Consider the following 15,086-nt stretch of genomic DNA (forward strand, 5'->3'; position numbering starts at 1 on the left):
ATACCTTTTTCTGTGGTAGGAATGAAGATCAAGGATAAAAAAAGAACTTAAAAAAAGAAAAAAGAAAATGGGCAATGTCTACCATAAGGGCCTTAAATTGATGAATGAGTACATGATAAATTACAAATTTACTTGCTTGAAATTTTCAAATTATTATCCTAGCAATCTGTGTTTTGTGAATTTTACCAATAATGGTGAAAGAGATTTTCAATATTATACTAAGGATGATAAAATAACCATATGGTCTTTAAGACCTAATACTCAGTTTGCACATTAATCACTAGAACTCAAATAATCTATTAGTCAACAGCTGTCTGTGGAGTGTAGCATAATCTTTATTCTCTATATAGGACAGAAAGGCAAATGGATCTCGCATCTAGGCACATAACACAAATGGGTAAGGATACCAGTCTAAAACAGTATGAATTAGAGTTACTTATGTCGACCTAGACTATGGATTTTTCTAAAATTTCAAAAACACAAAATAACTCAAAAACACTGTGCAGATCAAATAAAATATTGAGCCATCAGTTAGAGGTTTGTTCTGAAATTGTTTTATCCATTTATTCACAAGGAATTTTTGAGCCTTTACATGGGGCTTAATACAGTATACATGGCAGGTTGCTAAGTACCTGGGAATTTTTTGGAGAAGTCTGCACCATCACTTTCAATGGCATCTCATATGCCTTCGACCACACTATTCTTTTCAGTTCCTATGGCCTTAAGGTCTTTCGTATGATTAGGTCTCACTATCCCCTGTAGGTTTCCTTTGAATATTCATTTACAACTGTAATTAAATGAAAGTTCATACAGTGTCCTTGTTCAGCATTTGTCTTTCCTGCCATTCTCAAAGCGTCTGGAGAAAAAGGACCATGACTGTCCTGTTCGTGTCTATAGGCCATTTGCACACTGGATCAGACGCTTAATGCAATCTCATTGAATGGTCACCTCCCCCAAGGAGTCAAAGGGAGAGCAGACAAGTAGAACGGTGACTCATACATCTGAGGGGGGCCCAGTTACTGCCATGGGGTTAGGGAGGTCAAGAAGGGCTTGTTAGAACAGTGACATCCAAACTTTATGATGGCATCTCCCTCTCAGTGTGAAAACTAGGCAATGCACCTTCAAGTGTGGATGTGTCCATCGGTATGTGCATAAGTTAAATGCCTTAAACACAAGTATTATGCACTAAAATGCATACTGTAAAATACAAAAATTAAACTTAAGGTAAGATGAGGTAAAGATAAAATAATATTTTTGAGGGATCAGTGTGATTTAATCTGTTTTTTTTTTAATCTTGGTTAAATATTTGATGATACAGCTGTTTGAAACAGCAGATCTAAGTTGGTTTACTTCCATACGTGGTTTTGATGACTGCCCCTAGCAGAGGAAGATTCATTGTTCTAAAGGGAAGAAGTACATCATGGGCTGCACTCACTAAATCATGATAAACATTTTTAAATCCCATCTATCAATTATGCAAAAGTTTCCTTGAAATTCTTCTAGTGTATTTCCATCTGCCTTGATGTCTTAGAAAGCGTTACCTTTTTTTTTTCCTTTGGTCTAAAATCTACTATAATTATCTCAAAGATTCTAAAATAGCTAAAAAAGATCTTGTATTTAAGTTTAAATGTGTATACAGAAATAGTTTTTTAAAGGAAATTTTAAAAAAAGATACACATATCTATTTTGGTGATGACACAATAATGGAAACATTTCCAAACAGTCCTTTCAAAAATGTTTTGTCCATAATGCACTTTTCCCTCTGCTGATTGCAGCTACTTTCTCACTCACTCAACTGTTACCTTTACCTCAGAAGGACAGGTTTTGCTTATTTTTTCAAATATATTTGCTAGGTAAGAACCTGTTAAATATGTACTGATACACTTCTCTAAAAGGATTAGTAAATGCAGAACATTTCTGTTTTCTTGTAAAAGAAAAGACAAAGGTCTTTGGTCTGACAATTCACTGAAGTATTGTGCCATTAATAACCTATAAACCTGATGTTTACGATGACTTGTCACTCAATATTGCCAGAATCCCAATACATTATCTAAGATATGTAATCATCACAATTACATATGATAACATAATCTTGGTCTTTTTAACCAACCATGCCTAAAATTCCATAGGGCAGAAAAACCAGTGATTCTTCAAATATTTTGAAGATTTCTGGGTATGACTCATTCTTCTCATTCCTTCATCAGATGCTTTATCTAGCACTTTCCGTTTGCTGGGCTTTAGCCAACGATACGCATAAATTTGATCAACAAAATCCATGGCCCCCACCAGCACCCAATGTAATCACGAAGAGACAATAATGGATCCAGAACCATCAGAGATTTGAGGAGGATTTGCTTAGTTCTCTTTTCTGGGGAAGGGCTCTTTCCGGAAGAAGAAATACAGGAGCTGGGTGAGGCAGTTACTCTTCTAATCCTATGGGGATTTTGTCATTTACAACTTGTTTGTAGATTTTATTTTTTTTAGTTTCTTTTTTTAAAAGATTTTGTTTTTAAGTAATCACTACACCCAATGTGGGGCTCAAACTCCCAAACCCAGGATCAAGAGTTGCACGCTATATCAACTGAACCTTATCTTCCAATCTTTGAAATGGCAACACACAACTATTGCTAGTAATTTGGGTAAATTGCTTTACATTTTTTCATTTGTTTTAGTTCAGTTCAGCAATCTAAGTGTAAGCATGAGTTCTGTGCGGAGCCAAAAGCTAGGGATTGAAGATGAGTAAAATAGTTCCTGGCCTCAGGAAATCAATCCAGTTGGGTAGAGAGGCAAGATAACAGCCAATTGCAAAATATGTTGATAACAGATAGAACCAGAGAGTGCTTCGGGAACTCAGAGGAGAGGAATGCAACTGGAAAGAAAGGTTAACTGGAAGACTGGTAGTTGAGCAGTGCCTTAGGAGTGCAGTAAACACTAAAATTTTTTTGTTGTTTAAAAACAAAAACGTGGGGGAGGAGTCAAGATGGCGGAGAAGTAGCAGGCTGAGACTAATTTGGGTAGCGGGAGATCAGCTAAATAGCTTATCTAAAGTTTGCAAACACCTACAAATCCAACAGGAGATTGAAGAGAAGAAGAACAGCAATTCTAGAAACAGAAAATCCACCACTATCTGAAAGGTAGGACTGGCGGAGAAGTGAATCCAAAGCAACGGGAAGATAGACCGCGGGGGGAGGGGCCGGCTCCCGGCGAGTGGCGGAGCAACGGAGCAAAATCAGGACTTTTAAAAGTCTGTTCCGCTGAGGGACATCGCTCCAGAAGCTTAACTGGGGTGAAGCCCAGGCGGGGTCAGCGCGGCCTCAGGTCCCGCAGGGTCGCAGAAGGATCGGGGGTGTCTGAGTGTCGCAGAGCTTACCGGTATTAGAACGGGGAAGCCGGCTGCAGAGACAGAGCCGAGGAGTGACTCTCAGCTCGGGGTTGCCTTGAACCAGTCGCAGGCTCGGTCAGCTCGGAGCGCGGCCGGAGGCCAGGGTGACGGGAGTCATTGGGCGCTGTTCTCTGAGGGCGCACTGAGGAGTGGGGCCCCGGGCTCTTGGCTCCTCCGGGCTGTAGACCGGGAGGCCGCCATCTTTATTCCCGTCCTCCGTCCTCCGGAACTCTACGGAAAGCGCTCAGGGAACAAAAGCTCCCGAAAGCAAACCCGAGCGTATTACTCAGCGTGGCCCCGGGTAAGGGCGGTGCAACTCCTCCTGGGGCAAAGACGCTTGAGAATCACTACAACAGGCCCCTCCCCCAGAAGATCAACGGGAAACCCAGCCAGGACCAAGTTCACCTACCGAGGAGAGCAGCGGAATTCCAGAGGAGAAGAAAGCAAAGCACGGAACTCATGGCTTTCTCCCCATGATTTTTTAGCCTTGCAGTTATTTTAATTTTTTTTCTTTTTCAATTTTTTTTTCTTTTTCTCTTCTTCTAAATTTTTTTAACTTTTACCATTTTCTTTTTTGTTTTTTAAATAGTTTATCTAATATATATATATATATTTTTCCTCTTTTTATATTTTTTCTTTATCGGCTTTCTTTTTTTAATAGTTTCTTTTTTTTTTTTCTTTTTTCTTTCTGAACCCCTTTTTATCCCCTTTCTCCCCCCTCACGATTTGGGATCTCTTCTGATTTGGCTAAAGCATATTTTCCTGGGGTTGTTGCCACCCTTTTAGTATTTTACTTGCTCCTTCATAAACTCTTATCTGGACAAAATGACAAGGCGGAAAAATTCACAACAAAAAAAAGAACAAGAGGCAGTACCAAAGGCTAGGGACCTAATCAATACAGACATTGGTAATATGTCAGATCCAGAGTTCAGAATGACGATTCTCAAGGTTCTAGCTGGGCTCGAAAAAGGCATGGAAGATATTAGAGAAACCCTCTCGGGAGATATAAAAGCCCTTTCTGGAGAAATAAAAGAACTAAAATCTAACCAAGTGGAAATCAAAAAAGCTATTAATGAGGTGCAATCAAAAATGGAGGCTCTCACTGCTAGGATAAATGAGGCAGAAGAAAGAATTAGCGATATAGAAGACCAAATGACAGAGAATAAAGAAGCTGAGCAAAAGAGGGACAAACAGCTACTGGACCACGAGGGGAGAATTCGAGAGATAAGTGACACCATAAGACGAAACAACATTAGAATAATTGGGATTCCAGAAGAAGAGGAAACAGAGGGGAGCAGAAGGTATATTGGAGAGAATTATTGGAGAGAATTTCCCCAATATGGCAAAGGGAACAAGCATCAAAATTCAGGAGGTTCAGAGAACCCCCCTCAAAATCAATTGGAATAGGTCCACACCCCGTCACCTAATAGTAAAATTGACAAGTCTTAGTGACAAAGAAAAGATCCTGAAGGCAGCCCGGGAAAAGAAGTCTGTAACATACAATGGTAAAAATATTAGATTGGCAGCAGACTTATCCACAGAGACCTGGCAGGCCAGAAAGAGCTGGCATGATATATTCAGAGTACTAAATGAGAAAAACATGCAGCCAAGAATACTATATCCAGCTAGGCTATCATTGAAAATAGAAGGAGAGATTAAAAGCTTCCAGGACAAACAAAAACTGAAAGAATTTGCAAATACCAAACCAGCTCTACAGGAAATATTGAAAGGGGTCCTCTAAGCAAAGAGAGACCCTAAAAGTAGTAGATCAGAAAGAAACAGAGACAATATACAATAACAGTCACTTTACAGGCAATACAATGGCACTAAATTCATCTCTCTCAATACTTACCCTGAATGTTAATGGGCTAAATGCCCCAATCAAAAGACACAGGGTATCAGAATGGATAAAAAAACAAAACCCATCTATATGTTGCCTACAAGAAACTCATCTTAAACCCGAAGACACCTCCAGGTTTAAAGTGAGGGGGTGGAAAAGAATTTACCATGCTAATGGACATCAGAAGAAAGCAGGAGTGGCAATCCTTATATCAGATCAATTAGATTTTAAGCCAAAGACTATAATAAGAGATGAGGAAGGACACTATATCATACTCAAAGGAACTGTCCAACAAGAAGATCTAACAATTTTAAATATCTATGCCCCTAACGTGGGAGCAGCCAACTATATAAACCAATTAACAAAATCAAAGAAACACATCAACAAGAATACAGTAATAGTAGGGGATTTTAACACTCCCCTCACTGAAATGGACAGATCATCCAAGCAAAAGATCAACAAGGAAATCAAGGCCTTAAATGACACACTGGACCAGATGGACATCACAGATATATTCAGAACATTTCATCCCAAAGCAACAGAATACACATTCTTCTCTAGTGCACATGGAACATTCTCCAGAATAGATCACATTCTTGGTCCTAAATCAAGTCTCAACCGGTATCAAAAGATTGGGATCATTCCCTGCATATTTTCAGACCACAATGCTCTAAAGCTAGAACGCAATCACAAGAGGAAATTTGGAAAGAACCCAAATACATGGAGACTAAACAGCATCCTTCTCAAGAATGAATGGGTCAACCAGGAAATTAAAGAAGAATTGAAAAAATTCATGGAAACAAATGATAATGAAAACACAACGGTTCAGAATCTGTGGGACACAACAAAGGCAGTCCTGAGAGGAAAATATATAGCGGTACAAGCCTTTCTCAAGAAACAAGAAAGGTCTCAGGTACACAACCTAACCCTACACCTAAAGGAGCTGGAGAAAGAACAAGAAAGAAACCCTAAACCCAGCAGGAGAAGAGAAATCATAAAGATTAGAGCAGAAATCAATGAAATAGAAACCAAAAAAACAATAGAACAAATCAACGAAACTAGGAGCTGGTTCTTTGAAAGAATTAATAAGATTGATAAACCCCTGGCCAGACTTATCAAAAAGAAAAGAGAAAGGACCCAAATCAATAAAATCATGAATGAAAGAGGAGAGATCACAACGAACACCAAAGAATTACAGACAATTATAAGAACATATTATGAGCAACTCTACGCCAACAAATTCGACAATCTGGAAGAAATGGATGCATTCCTAGAGACATATAAACTACCACAACTGAACCAGGAAGAAATAGAAAGCCTGAACAGACCCATAACCAGTAAGGAGATTGAAACAGTCATCAAAAATCTCCAAACAAACAAAAGCCCAGGGCCAGACGGCTTCCCGGGGGAATTCTACCAAACATTTAAAGAAGAACTAATTCCTATTCTCCTGAAACTGTTCCAAAAAATAGAAATAGAAGGAAAACTTCCAAACTCATTTTATGAGGCCAGCATCACCTTGATCCCAAAACCAGACAAGGATCCCATCAAAAAAGAGAACTACAGACCAATATCCTTGATGAACACAGATGCAAAAATTCTCGCCAAAATACTAGCCAATAGGATTCAACAGTACATTAAAAGGATTATTCACCACGACCAAGTGGGATTTATTCCAGGGCTGCAAGGTTGGTTCAACATCCGCAACAAAATCAATGTGATACAACACATTAATAAAAGAAAGAACAAGAACCATATGATACTCTCCATAGATGCTGAAAAAGCATTTGACAAAGTACAGCATCCCTTCCTGATCAAAACTCTTCAAACTGTAGATATTACACTTACTCAAGTGTATTGAGTAATCATATTACTCAATATTATCAAAGCCATCTATGAAAAACCCACCGCAAATATCATTCTCAATGGAGAAAAACTGAAAGCTTTTCCGCTAAGGTCAGGAACACGGCAGGGATGTCCGTTATCACCACTGCTATTCAACATAGTACTAGAAGTCCTAGCCTCAGCATTCAGACAACAAAAGGAAATTAAAGGCATCCAAATCGACAAAGAAGAAGTCAAACTATCACTCTTTGCAGATGATATGATACTCTATGTGGAAAACCCAAAAGACTCCACTCCAAAACTGCTAGAACTTGTACAGGAATTCAGTAAAGTGTCACGATATAAAATCAATGCACAGAAATCAGTTGCATTTCTCTACACCAACAACAAGACAGAAGAAAGAGAAATTAAAGAGTCCATCCCATTTACAATTGCACCCAAAACTATAAGATACCTAGGAATAAACCTAACCAAAGAGACTAAGAATCTATACTCAGAAAACTATAAAGTACTCATGAAAGAAATTGAGGAAGACACAAAGAAATGGAAAAATATTCCATGCTCATGGATTAGAAGAATAAATATTGTGAAAATGTCTATGCTACCTAAAGCAATCTACACATTTAATGCAATTCCTATCAAAGTACCATCCATTTTTTTCAAAGAAATGGAACAAATAATCCTAAAATTTATATGGAACCAGAAAAGACCTCGAATAGCCAAAGGAATATTGAAAAAGAAAGCCAAAGTTGGTGGCATCACAATTCGGACTTCAAGCTCTATTACAAAGCTGTCATCATCAAGACAGCATGGTACTGGCACAAAAACAGACACATAGATCAATGGAACAGAATAGAGAGCCCAGAAATGGACCCTCAACTCTATGGTCAACTCATCTTTGACAAAGCAGGAAAGAATGTCCAATGGAAAAAAGACAGCCTCTTCAATAAATGGTGTTGGGAAAATTGGACAGCCACATGCAGATAAATGAAATTGGATCATTTCCTTACACCACACACGAAAATAGACTCAAAATGGATGAAGGATCTCAATGTGAGAAAGGAATCCATCAAAATCCTCGAGGAGAACACAGGCAGCAACCTCTTCGACCTCAGCCGCAGCAACATCTTCCTAGGAACATCACCAAAGTCAAGGGAAGCAAGGGCAAAAATGAACTTTTGGGATTTTATCAAGATCAAATGCTTTTGCACAGCAAAGGAAACAGTTAACAAAACCAAAAGACAACTGACAGAATGGTAGAAGATATTTGCAAACGACATATCAGATAAAGGGCTAGTGTCCAAAATCTATAAAGAACTTAGCAAACTCAACACCCAAAGAACAAATAATCCAATCAAGAAATGGGCAGAGGACATGAACAGACATTTCTGCAAAGAAGACATCCAGATGGCCAACAGACACATGAAAAAGTGCTCCATATCACTCGGCATCAGGGAAATACAAATCAAAACCACCATGAGATATCACCTCACACCAGTCAGAATGGCTAAAATTAACAAGTCAGGAAATGACAGATGCTGGCGAGGATGCGGAGAAAGGGGAACCCTCCTACACTGTTGGTGGGATTGCAATCTGGTGCAACCACTCTCGAAAACAGCATGGAGGTTCCTCAAAATGTTGAAAATAGAACTACCCTATGACCCTGCAATTGCACTGCTGGGTATTTACCCTAAAGATACATACGTAGTGATCCGAAGGGGCACGTGCACCCGAATGTTTATAGCAGCAATGTCTACAATAGCCAAACTATGGAAAGAACCTAGATGTCCATCTACAGACGAATGGATAAAGAAGATGTGGTACATATACACAATGGAATACTATGCAGCCATCAAAAGAAATGAAATCTTGCCATTTGCGACGACGTGGATGGAACTAGAGGGTATCATGCTTAGCGAAATAAGTCAATCGGAGAAAGACAACTATCATATGATCTCCCTGATATGAGGGAGAGGAGATGCAACATGGGGGGTTGAGGGGGTAGGAGAAGAGTAAATGAAACAAGATGGGATTGGGAGGGAGACAAACCGTAAGTGACTCTTAATCTCACAAAACAAACTGAGGGTTGATGGGGGGAGGGGGTTGGGAGAGGGGGGTGGGGTTATGGATATTGGGGAGGGTATGTGCTATGGTGAGTGCTGTGAAGTTGTAAACCTGGCGATTCGCAGATCTGTACCCCTGGGGATAAAAATATATGTTTATAAAGCTGTAAAAAAAAAAAGAAAAAGAAAAAGAAAAAAGAAAGGATGAATACCCAAGTTTTGTAGCAACATGGACGGGACTGGAAGAGATTATGCTGAGTGAAATAAGTCAAGCAGAGAGAGTCAATTATCATATGGTTTCACTTATTTGTGGAGCATAACAAATAGCATGGAGGACAAGGGGAGATGGAGAGGAGAAGGGAGTTGAGGGAAATTGGAAGGGGAGGTGAACCATGAGAGACTATGGACTCTGAAAAACGATCTGAGAATTTTGAAGGGGTGGGGGGTGGGAGGTTGGGGGCACCAGGTGGTGGGTATTGTAGAGGGCACGGATTGCATGGAGCACTGGGTGTGGTGCAAAAATAATGAATACTGTTATGCTGAAAAAATAAAAAATTAATTAAAAAAAAAAAACAAAAACGTACAACATATAACCATTTCTTGCCTCAACATTCACACTGCTTCAATATTTTACTACTAAAATATATGTAACAAACTAATTCCATGCTTGGATAGATTTTAGACATTTTACATAAATATAGATATTAAAACAGCCTTTTTCAAAGCAATTGTGCATTTGAAGTAGTCAAATTTGAATTAGCCAGTGGCTAATATAGCAGGTACAGAGCTGGTTCTTCTGAGAAAAGAGACTAATTTGACAATATTCTACGACAAAAAGGCAGTGACAAACTCTAATGAGGGATTGGGTGCTAATTTGGAAAAGGAGTGCCAAATGCTGTAACTCCATCAGGTAGCTGAAGGCTGAAGCTACACGAGCTCAAAGTCATAAACACTCTACACCTTAGAGCTTTCCAAGTGGTCATGACCATGAGTTGAAGATGTACTCATAAGAATTGGCCTATCTCTGCTCAGCAGGGAACCTGTTTCCCCCTCTCTCTCTTCCTGCCTCTCTGCCTGCTTGTGAACTCTATTAAATAAGTAAATAAAATCTTAAAAAAAAAAAAAAAGATTTGGCCTAGAAGTTGTTAATCATCACAGAAAAGACTCAATGTATGCAATAATCAGAAAGCAGAAAAATAAATCAAGGAAGAGCTAGATTATTGATCATTTTACAGCAATAATTTTATGCCTATTCCAATTTTTTAAATTGGGAAAATCAGCTTTACAGAAAATGCTACACCAAGTGTCAGCCCTGGGATCAGCTTACTCTTTAAGGACCTACACTGTTTTCTAATGAACAGAAAGAACATGCACTCAGTATTACTTTACTTTGGCAAAAAGATGACTCCCCCACCCCCAAACACACACACATAGACACACACACAATTAAAGGTCCTTGGTTCCTGTGTAGTTGTGTGTAGTTTCAAAAAATTTTAATGTCATAGAGTTAAACAAACAGGTTGAATTTATAGCATAGCTATTAATATATTACAGCCATAATTTAATAAACCCACCAAAAATCATGTCCTATCATCCTGAAGTTTTCTTCTCAGAATATTGTTAAGGCCACAAACAAGCAGACTGGCTTGACTTTGCTCTTGTTCAGTCTAAGTTTTGTACCATTTCACTCATCTCAGTAGAAAATGAACAAGGAAAATGCTTCTCCAATTTGGCAAACCAATTTGGTTACTATCCTTATCCATAAATGGCCAAATCCAAAATCTGCCTCAGCATCAACCATTAGCAGAGCTTAAAATGACTTTTATCACATAATCCAATCCCTGACTATCACACCCTTCAAGATATGACTCAAATTCATTGCTTCCTGCTTAATCCTACAGATTGTGACATCTCCCCTATAAGAACTTCACATCTCTTTCACAAAAACTACTTGCCTTGTGTATCTTCTCCTAACATCAAACTTTTTTTTTTAAACAATCACCACAGTAAACCTGTTTCTCTAATAGAACATTAGGGTTGAAAAGGACTTTAGATGCCATCTAACTCTTCGTACATGACAGATGAATCTTCTCCACAGTTCTTGCAAGGGCTTGTCTCATTTCTATTTGAATACCACGAGTGATATGAAAGTAGCTCTTGAATACACCATTCTAGTTATAAAGAGTCTAATTATTAGGAAACCCATCCTTAAGCTTTTCTTACACAATCCATAACACAAAAATACATATGAGGTTATGTCAGTTACTATTATTTTACTTAGGACAGGTTTATATTCTCTACAAGATTATAATTTGAGTCATTTTATATTAGTTTATTTTTTAATTTTAAGATTACTGTAAGGTCATTGTTAATCATTTAAAATTTACAGACAAGGGTAGCCTGGCTGGCTCAGTTGATATAGCATGCAACTCTGGATCTTGGAGTTAGGAGTTTGAGCCCCACATTGGGTGTAGTGATTACTTAAAAAGAAAATCTTTTTTTTTTTTTTTAAAGATTTTATTTATTTATTTGACAGAGAGAGATCACAAGTAGATGGAGAGGCAGGCAGAGAGAGAGAGGGAAGCAGGCTTCTTGCTGAGCAGAGAGCCCGATGTGGGACTCGATCCCAGGACCCTGAGATCATGACCTGAGCCGAAGGCAGCGGCTTAACCCACTGAGCCACCCAGGCGCCCAAAAGAAAATCTTTAAAAAATAAAAAAATAAAAAAATAATATCTACAAACAAGTTGTAAATGACAAAAAGGATCTGAAAATCTAGTAGTAACTGGTGTTTGGCATTAATTTCCTCTAATATTTTTTTGTGTGTATTATATAAAATTTAACAGTACAGTGTAAATGACATGCATGCATACTACATTTCATTGTAAGCAGTTTCTACATTTTTTGAAAACCTGTTTTTAATATTTGTGTAACACATAATCTCATGACTAAGTCATAATTCATGTAGCTATTTCCCTATTATGGAACATATCCATAGTTTCCCACTTCTCTCCATTCCACTGGAGCACCTGATGTGAGAAATCATTTACTGGATCACTAGATAACTTACTACTGGTAGATTTCTAAAATTGGGACTGTGGGATCAAAGGACATAAACATTTTTAGAGCTCATGATACATGTACCAGGTGTGTTCTCGTATTTGCTTACTCTATTTCCTTTCAAAGAGTTTCTGCTTCACAGGATATTCTGAGTAGGTAGATAAGACAAATGACCTCTGTGTTCTGTAGCCACATCTGATGGGATCATGGGTAAGTGCCGACCAATGCTTTGCCATCAGAGTTTCTCTTCAAGGATCAGTAGTTGGGACTTTTGTTTCTGCTGGGCACTGGGACTAGGAAGTGGTGTGACTGAGATTTGGAGTGACCCTGTTTTCTGCCATCCACACAGAGATACAGAAGAGGCTGGTCTGAGGGAGAGAGAGAATGTAACCGCCTTGGCTCCAGGCTCCTGTGAGGCCTGAATTAGTGTACTGTCCGTTGGCTCCAGAAGATAATTTTTAAAAAATTGTTTCTATACATCCCTCTTTTAAGTTACAGGGTATTCTTCTATTCCCTGCAAAAATGTTTTTGGATTAAGGTAATACATACTATCAAATTGTTTTCCAAAAAATTCTATCAATTTACACCGTCACCTGAAGTAAGTAAGGGTGCCAATCCAAAATATAACCATTCAGGAAATCTTTGCCAGTGTAATAAAAGAATATTTATTTTGTGTATTTCTTTGATTGCCAGCTATAGAAAGCTTTCTTCTCATGTATGAGTCATTTGTGTTTCTTCCTTTTTGAATTAACTGTTCATGTTCTTTGACAATTAGTAACTACCTATGGTCTTCTTAAAGACAGTAAAAAATTCTCTCTTCATTTCTTTGGAATCTTATGATTTCTCTACCCCTTCAGCTACTGCAGTCTTTAAGTTTCCTAGGTTTTGGGGAAGGTTTTTTATTTTTTGTTTTGTTTTGTTTCTGCCTGTGTTAATGCGATGGTTTTCTAATTAAAGAAAATTCAGCATAGAAGCTAAGAATATAGGATTGAAGCCAGAGTGAACTGAGGTTTTAATCCCAGTTTATCACTTAACTACTGGTAAACCTGAGAACAATATACATCTTATAAAAAGATTAATTTGTTCAACCGAGGATAAGTCCCACTCATCTCACATGTTTGTTAAACATTAAATGAGATGATGAATATACTTTGCATTGTTTGACACAGAAAACACTAAAAGTTAGTACTAATGCAACAGCAGCAATTGTGCTGTAGGTGCATTTAAACTTGCTTGAACTCATGTGCTTTGCAGACATAGGAAACGGCTATACGTGAGCAGCACAAACATGGCAGCTATAGTTCAAGTTGTTGAGGCAACCAATGCTCCTGTGCCTTGTCATAGGCATGAACTAGAAATCATGAACCTGGTGCTCCTTCATATTTCATGCAGAATAGCCCTGAAATGCAAGCAAAGTCAATATTTCATCTCATGCCCAAAGCAAAGCAGTAGCAATCTCTCTTCCAAGCCTAGGAACAAAACAAAACAAAATAAAACAAAACACCAGGCCAAACTCAATGAAAGAATTGATCTCCAAAGCAATGCCTTCCTAAGAAAATTCTCAAGGACTTTTTGTGTGTGTGTGTGTGGGGGGGGGGGGTTATACAGGTTTTACTTTATGTGCTGACGTTGGAATCTATCAGGAGTAAGATAGGACAACTGTTTTGTGGTGGTGATAAGAGAAGAGAAACTCTACCTCCTGTGGATGAAGAAGACGATAAAGAGGCAAAAGAAGATTTTATGCTGCCTCAGATATTATTCCTTCCAGGGTTTCCATCATTTATGCTGCCAGTTATCTTTCTAGACTATAAAACTGAAGATCTAGTCTCAGAATATTTCATGTTCCTCATTCTTTACAGGATAGTAAAAACGTCTACGCAAACCAAGTTCTGCACTCTCAAATCCCAAGCCTGCCTTAGTTCAAGTTCTGCACTCAGCTACTTGCACTCGCCAGGCCAGCTCATGCCTCCCTGCTCTTGTTGCCTCAGACTAGAATTCCCAGCCCACTTTACCTGTATGGTCAATCACCTGCTCCTCGGTGCCGTGCATGTCCTCAGTCACCAACCACAGTGAATGCAACTGCCTGATGAGCAGATAGTTAACTGAGCACCTGTGAGCACAGACCACGTCTAATTAAGTCCTTCATCCAGAAGCTAGCAAGGACGGATGAACATGCAAAAACTGTCCTTTTGGAGGTGTAGATGGTGGAAAGGATTTTACAAGTGTATACTTATCTCCAAACCTCATCAAGTTGTATATGTCAAGTATGTATGGCTTTTTGTACATCACTCATACCTCAATGTAGTTTTTAAAACAAAAGTGTTTATTGAATAAATGAATGTGTGAGATGAATGAATGGATGTGAGGGGTGAAACTGATGGGAGAGATCAAAGAAAAACTTACCCTATAGAGAGAAGGCTAAAAGTACTTGCAGTCTTTCACTGCCAAACAGGAGCAAATTTTTCAACATTCATGGGATTATTCACCCATGCCCCCTAGAGAACATCACAACTATCACCATCATCTTTAGCAGCTAACAGGGGTTTTGAATATTACCTCCTTCAGTGTCCATGATAACCCCATAAATTCTAACAATGGGAATGCAGGTTGAGAGGGGTTAGGTAACTTGCCTAGAATAACAAGCCTAGACTTCCAGGTGGGCAGTCTGAGTCCAGGGTGCCTGTGCTCTAAACCACTGTACTGAATGCCTTTCCCATGCTAGCCCACTAAACTCTCACTTGGGAAGAGAGCATATATTCAGTAGTAAGTCCTAAAGAAAAGACAACTCGCAGTGTGCTTTTGAAGCACTAACTGAACACAGTATGATCCCCATAGGCGCTCCTTAATTTCCTCCTGAATGAAGTGGCGATAGCAGCCTTCCCAACCACTCCACTGGT

The 15,086-nt window shown here is 38.8% G+C and overlaps 1 protein-coding gene across 1 annotated transcript in view; it reads right to left on the reverse strand.

Annotated features, from left to right (window-relative positions):
* Positions 1-15,086, reverse strand: part of FGD4 (FYVE, RhoGEF and PH domain containing 4) — a 220,411-nt gene that overhangs the window by 112,296 nt on the left and 93,029 nt on the right.

Source organism: Lutra lutra, chromosome 8 (assembly GCF_902655055.1).
Source record: "Lutra lutra chromosome 8, mLutLut1.2, whole genome shotgun sequence".
Taxonomy (NCBI): domain Eukaryota; kingdom Metazoa; phylum Chordata; class Mammalia; order Carnivora; family Mustelidae; genus Lutra; species Lutra lutra.